Source organism: Balaenoptera ricei, chromosome 2 (assembly GCF_028023285.1).
Source record: "Balaenoptera ricei isolate mBalRic1 chromosome 2, mBalRic1.hap2, whole genome shotgun sequence".
Classification (NCBI taxonomy): Eukaryota; Metazoa; Chordata; class Mammalia; order Artiodactyla; family Balaenopteridae; genus Balaenoptera; species Balaenoptera ricei.
In genome coordinates this window covers 45,764,712-45,771,633 of record NC_082640.1, presented here as the reverse complement: position 1 = coordinate 45,771,633, position 6,922 = coordinate 45,764,712, and the positions used below count along the sequence as shown (strand labels likewise).

At 41.3% G+C, this 6,922-nt stretch overlaps 1 pseudogene; it reads left to right on the top strand.

Moving 5' to 3' along the window:
• Window positions 1-2,941: 2,941 nt before the first annotated feature.
• Window positions 2,942-5,063, top strand: LOC132360070 (NADH-ubiquinone oxidoreductase chain 5-like; annotated as a pseudogene).
• Window positions 5,064-6,922: the final 1,859 nt, after the last annotated feature.

The following is a 6,922-nucleotide window of genomic DNA, read 5'->3' as shown; positions in this document are numbered from 1 at the left end:
TCCCATAACCAACGAGACGTCATTTTTATAATTCTAACAACTCCATGAATTTCAAACCCCACCTAGCCCTATAGACATCTCAATATCCCAGTAAGCTAGGACCTGGATGGTTGTCACTAAAACGTTCTCCTTTTAAGCTAGATATATTTTTCTGCCTCGAAGAGAAAAATTAAAAAAAAAAAAAAAAAAAAAACACGTTTAAAGAAAATCCAAAGACAGAAAAAAAGAGAGAGAAAGAAGTCTAATAAATGTGTGACTGCAGTTTCAAGGGAACAAAAAATTGACAGAAAAAAGGACTGTTGATTCCTGACACAACATAAAACAGGTCCTCCTTCCCAGTTGTGAAGAGGATGCTTTAACTGACTGTATGCTGCTCAGGAGGTCTCTGTCTGAATCCATTATTGACAGCAGAGCGAGAGCAGATACCGTTATGCCCTGCCCAGCCCACTAAGCCCTCTCCATTATGGGATATGCCAATGGAATTCTACCCAAGCATCTACACCCAGTATTCTTCCCAGGGCTTTCTCTTGGGAAGAGTTCTGGGGATTGAAGTAGTTTAATGTCAATGAGGAATGGAAATTAGTGTATAAATACTCCAGTTTCCTCACCCACCTCCCAAATTTCCCTGGCAAGGTGGAGTTCCAGTTGTTGGCAGCAGTTACTTACTCATGAATGCACCTCTTTGGCTTCTTTCTCCTTATTCTCCATCCCACTTCCCCTCCACTCTACTGGTGCTTCTTGGAAAACCACTTGCTCCTTGTCTCAGAGAGAACTGAGCCCGAGACAGTGAAGATAGTCAAAGAAAATGACCAAGTTGCCCTCTCCACTTTCATAATAATACTCCTGATTCCTTACTTAGTGAGCTCTTGGCCTGAATAAACATGACCCCACACAGCCCCAAGATCATTGTAACAGACTGAGTTGACTTCTTCTGCTATCAGCTCTCCTAGCCAGCTTTTGATGTCATAGATGTAACACTTCAAACAGCTCTATGATGATGGCAGAATCATACAATCACATTTTTCCTCTTACCCTCCTCCTGTATCATTTTGTTTTGTTTTGTTTCCAGTGGAGGTTAATTAGGGGCTAGGAAGTATAGAGAAAACTTCATGAGCACAAAAATATAGTCAATATATAACTGACTACATTGATTAATCAATATATAACTTTTGTGTCAATAGAAATGGTGCTATAGACTGAACATTTTATGTCTCCCCCACCAAATTCATATGTTGAAATCTAACTCCCAAGGTGATGGTATTAGGAGGTGGGGCCTTTGGGAGGTGATTAGGTCATGAAGGTGGAGCCTGCCTGAGTAGGATTATTGCCCTTAAAAAGGAGCCCCCAGAGAGATTTCCCAACCCTTTCTGATATCAGAGGACACAGTAAAAGACACTGCCCATGAACCAGGAAGAGGGCTCTCACCAGACACCAAACCTGCCAGTGTCTTGGTCTTGGTCTTCTTAGCCTCCAGATCTCTAAAAAAATAGATGTTTGTTGTTATTAAACCATCCAATTTATGATTTTTTTATAGCAGCTCGATGGACTAAAACAAATGACAAACCTTATGAGATATATTAGAAGTATAATGCATGATCTCTGTCTTCAGTGAGCCAGAAATCTAAGAGGCAAAGAAAAAAAAAAAAACTAAATGGATGGCATACAAGGAGTGTGCTGTGAGGAACAGACTGTCTCAGTGGCCCTTAGCTATGTTCCCACAGACCACTTTTGTTCCCCAAGACGGTCAACGATGCTAACTGTTAAAATCATATATAATCTTATTTTTACTAATTTATGGAAAGTATTATGCTATTGGATAGGATTTTCTTATTTTTAGGTTTTGTTCTCATTTATTTTTTTCTAGTACCTTTGGTACCTAGTACTACTTGACCATTCTAGACTTAAGTATAGCAAGGATTCTTAACATTTTTTCCTTCATCCAACAATTATTAATACAGTGCTTGCTACACGTGAGGCACTGTTTAAGACACTGGGCCATAAAGGTGAAGAAAATAAATAAGATCCCTACTCTTATGAAGTATTTATGTTACTGGTGTGGTGCAAGAAATTAAATATGCAAACTAGTAAATGAGCAAGATGATGTTAAATAGTCACTTCTATGGAAAAAATGAATTAGGGTAATATTACATAGACTGACTAGTGGTGTTGGTCATTTAAATTGAGTCATCAGAGAATGCCTAAATGAAGTGACAGTGTTTGAACTAAGAACTGAATGATTAGAAGAAGCCAACCATGTGAAGCTCTGGGGACAGGCATTTTCAAGGCAGAAGGTAGAGCAAGTGGAAAAGAACTAGAGCATCACTGAGCTTGAGGTGTTTTATGACCATGAGGAAGAACTCCATATCTAAAGCTTGATGAGCAATGGAGGAATATCCAGAAGTGAGATCAAGGAGAAAACCAGTGCTCCTCAAAAGTGTGGTCCCCAGCTTGGTGCTGATCCAAGCAGTGTTTGTTCCTGGTCCATTATAAACATTACTGCAGGAATTATGAGTAAGGGGACTTCTCTGGTGGTGCAGTGGTTAAGACTCCATGCTCCCAATGAAGGGGCCCGGGTTTGATCCCTGGTCAGGGAACTAGATCCCACATGCATGCCACAAATAAGAGTTTGCATGCCACAACTAAGGAGCCAGTGAGCCGCAACTAAGGAGCCAGCCTGCCACAACTAAGACTCAGCATAACCAAATAAATAAATTAAAAAAAAAAAAAAACAGAAATTATGAGTAAGCACTTAGAAACTTTACATTTGACAGAAAATATTACATTCACTGAATCTAAATTCACGGTTTCCAAATTATGTCCTGGGGGGCAGGGAGGGACAGGGAGGGGAGTCAGCCACAGGACACCATGGGATATTTCAAAATTTCAAGGAAATCACAAAAATACTCAACATCTAGTGGGACACTGTGCAAGGTCAGGGTCAATGTTCCCTACTAATTGGAGCTATGTTTCTTTTGATGGTGTCATATCTTTGCGAAGCTGGGTTTTCAACAGCTGTGATATGAAGCAAGCACTGTGCAGAATCAGTGTGGAACACTCAGTGAGACTGATGGTGATGTCAACCTGGTCTCAAGGTTTGTGGAGCTGGGCAAGTGTCCAACAGGCACACACATCCCACTGGTAAGTGATGAGGATTATTTCAGAATCAAACACAAATATGCTTTTTTCTGTCAAAATTATGTGTATTACTATTTTTCAACCTGACCCTACCCCTTACCGTTAATCTGATCAGAGAACTGTTCATAGTTATATCAACTTTCTCATGGTCAAAGCTCACTATTATCCTAATAGGAGCCAATATTGTCATTACAGCCCTATACTCCTTGTATATACTAATCACAACACAACGCAGCAAATATACACACCATATCAATAACATTACGCCCTCCTTCACGTGAGAACACGCCCTTATAGCCCTCCATATCCTTCCACTTCTACTTACTATACTGTAAATATAGTTTAAAAAAAAAACACTAGATTGTGGATCTAGCAACATAAGACTAAGACTTCTTATTTACTGAGAAAGTATTGCAAGAACTGCTAATTCATGCCCCCATACCTAATAGTGTGGCTTTTTCAAACTTTTAAAGGATGGTAGCTATCTATTCGTCTGAGGAACCAAAAAACTGGTGCAACTCCAAATAAAAGTAATAAACCTATTCTCTTCTTTTGCCCTAATCACATTACTAGTATTAATTATCCCAATCATGATAACTAGTACAAACTCTTACAAAAATGATAAATACCCATCATATGTAAAAAATACCGTCTCCTGTGCTTTCATTACCAGTCTAATCGCAACAATAATATTCCTTCACACAGACCAAGAAATATTCATTTCAAACTGACACTGAATTACTGTCCAAACCCTTAAATTGACACTTAGCTTCAAAATAGATTATTTCTCAATTATATTTGTACCGGTGACCTTGTTCATCACATGATCCATTATAGAATTCTCAATGTGATATATACATTCAGATCCTTGTATCAACCAATTCTTCAAGTATTTACTCCTCTTCCTCATCAGCATACTAATCCTTGTTACAGCCAACAACCTCTTCCAACTTTTTATTGGATGAGAAGGGGTAGGAATCATATCTTTCCTGCTCATCGGATGATGACATGGACGAGCAGATGCAAACACAGCTGCTCTTCAAGCAATCTTATATAACCGCATCGGAGATGTCGGAGTCATTATATCAATGGCATGGTTCTTATCTAACACAAATGCATGAGATCTGCAACAAATTTTCATACTCGACCGAAACCCTTTAAACATCCCTCTCACAGGACTCATACTAGCCGCAGCCAGAAAATCAGCCCAATTTGGACTTCACCCATGGCTTCCCTCAGCAATAGAAGGTCCTACCCCAGTCTCAGCCCTACTCCACTCAAGCACAATAGTTGTAGCGGGAATTTTCCTACTTATGCGATTTTACCCTTTAACAGAAAACAACAAACTCATTCAAACAATAACGCTTTGCCTAGGAGCCCTTACCGCCCTGTTCACAGCCATATGCGCTCTTACCCAAAACGACGTTAAAAAAATTATCGCCTTCTCTACCTCAAGACAATTAGGTCTAATGATAGTAACAATCGGTGTCAACCAACCTCATCTAGCATTTTTACATATTTGCACACACGCTTTCTTTAAAGCCATATTATTCATATGCTCTGGATCCATTATTCACAACCTAAACAACGAACAGGACATTCGAAAAATAGGAGGCTTATTCAAGACCTTACCCTCCACTGCAACAGCCCTTATCATCGGATGCCTAGCGCTAACAGGAATATCTTTTCTCACCGGGTTTTACTCTAAAGACCTAATTATCGAGACCGTCACCACGTCTTATACCAACGCCTGAGCCCTATCAATAACTCTAACCGCTACCTCCCTCCAAACTCCTTCTGAGTTGTCAGGACATCTATTCAAGTTCGGATTCAATTGGTCGATAATGCAACCTGGGCACCGGGATTTTCATAGCTCCTCCGTGACTGCAATGTGCAGGGGAAGAGGAACACTCCTAAAGTGTGTCTAGGCTAGAGACAGGAAACACTATAGACCAAGATGCTATTTTGGAATCCCAGCTCAGAAAGAGTCCTGCTCTGACAGAAATCTGCTTCTGTAGCAGATGAGGGACTCAAGCAGTGAGAGCCTGGGAGCAGGACCATGATGGGAAATTCTGCCGCCACATGCCACAGGAAGACACCCTAGAATCCACTATAGAGCTATTCCATGTGTGTGTCTGTGTGCAGCAGCCTTGTCACCCACTGTGAACTCATCAGAAATGCACAATCTCAGGCCCCACCCCAGAACCATTAAATCAGAACCTACATTTTAACAAGATTTTGAGGTGATTCATATGCATGTTGAAGTGGGAAAAGAATGGGTTTATAAGCAACGAGCTGATTTTATGAGGCAAACCCTTATGTACCAATCAAGGTAGAGCCTCTGAAGGAGACAGCCTGCCCTTTTCAACTTAGTACCTGCATCCTCCCACTCTCCCCCTTCTCAATGATCAGAGGAAGAGTGGTCTCTCCAACTGCCCTTGGGATTCTATCGCCCTCTCTTGTCTTGGGAATCTGCAGCTTTGCCCACACTTCTGGCCCCTTCCATGATGTATAAACAAACTTAAGACTCACCCTATATCTTTAAAATATTCACCCTTGACCTCAGCCCTCCTGCAGGTTCCCTCTATCCCTCAAATCTCTTTCTCAAATCTCTTAGAAAAAGTTGGCCACATCTGCTAATGACATGTTCTTATCTTACTGACCACACGTGCTAATGACATTTTTTTTTAAAGGAATTCCTTTATTTTTATTATTTATTTATTTATTTATTTATTTATTTATTTATTTTTGTCTGTGTTGGGTCTTCGTTTCTGTGCAAGGGCTTTCTCTAGTTGCGGCAAGCGAGGGCCACTCTTCATCGCAGTGCGCGGGCCTCTCACTATCGCGGCCTCTCTTGTTGCGGATCACAGGCTCCAGACGCGCAGGCTCAGTAGCTGTGGCTCACGGGCCTGCTTGCTCCGCGGCATGTGGGATCTTCCCAGACCAGGGCTCGAACCCGTGTCCCCTGCATTGGCAGGCAGATTCTCAACCACTGCGCCACCAGGGAAGCCCTAATGACATGTTCTTATCCTCACTCTCTGGCTTCTACCCTCATCACCTCAACTTCTCTCCTCATAGTTGTTGATGACCTCCTAGTTAGAGAACACCTTCTCCTACTTGATTTCTTGCAAATTCCTTCATTCTTGACTAACCGTCCTCACCCTACCTTTAAGAAACACTTTCAAGTTCTGACTTTGATGACCTCTTCCTATCTCTCTGCTCTAATACCTTATTTTCTCTGCAAAATCTTCTTCCTAGGCCAATCCCTGAAAGAAAGGTCTTCTCCATGGTTCTCCACCAGGGAGGCCTTCTTCTTATCTCATTGTCTGCATTATCCATTGGGACCTCATCTCTGTATGAATGGACATATATGGCTCCAGGCCAGCTCTTACTCTTTCCCACCAGAGACCTCTATTTAGTTGTTGTCCTGGCAACCTTCAATCCATGGATACAAAATGAAACTCATTTTCTTTTCCCATCCCAACCACCCCAACCCTAACCCACCTCTGATGTCTCTTGTATAAGTGAAAGTCATCACTATGCACCTGTTGCACTGGAGCCAATCTTGAGCCTTCTCTTCCTTATTTTCCGTAACCAGTCAATCACCAAATCCTGTGCTTCCATTTCTTAAAATGTTTCAGACATATCTTCCTCTCTGAATCATCACCGTCCAGAAATTATCATCTCTTGATTGATTTGCTTTAACAACCACCTTACTGGTATCCCTGCCTTTACTTGTTCCTTCCAGATCATGCTTCTGGTTAATCCCTATCAGTTCAGAGTGGTG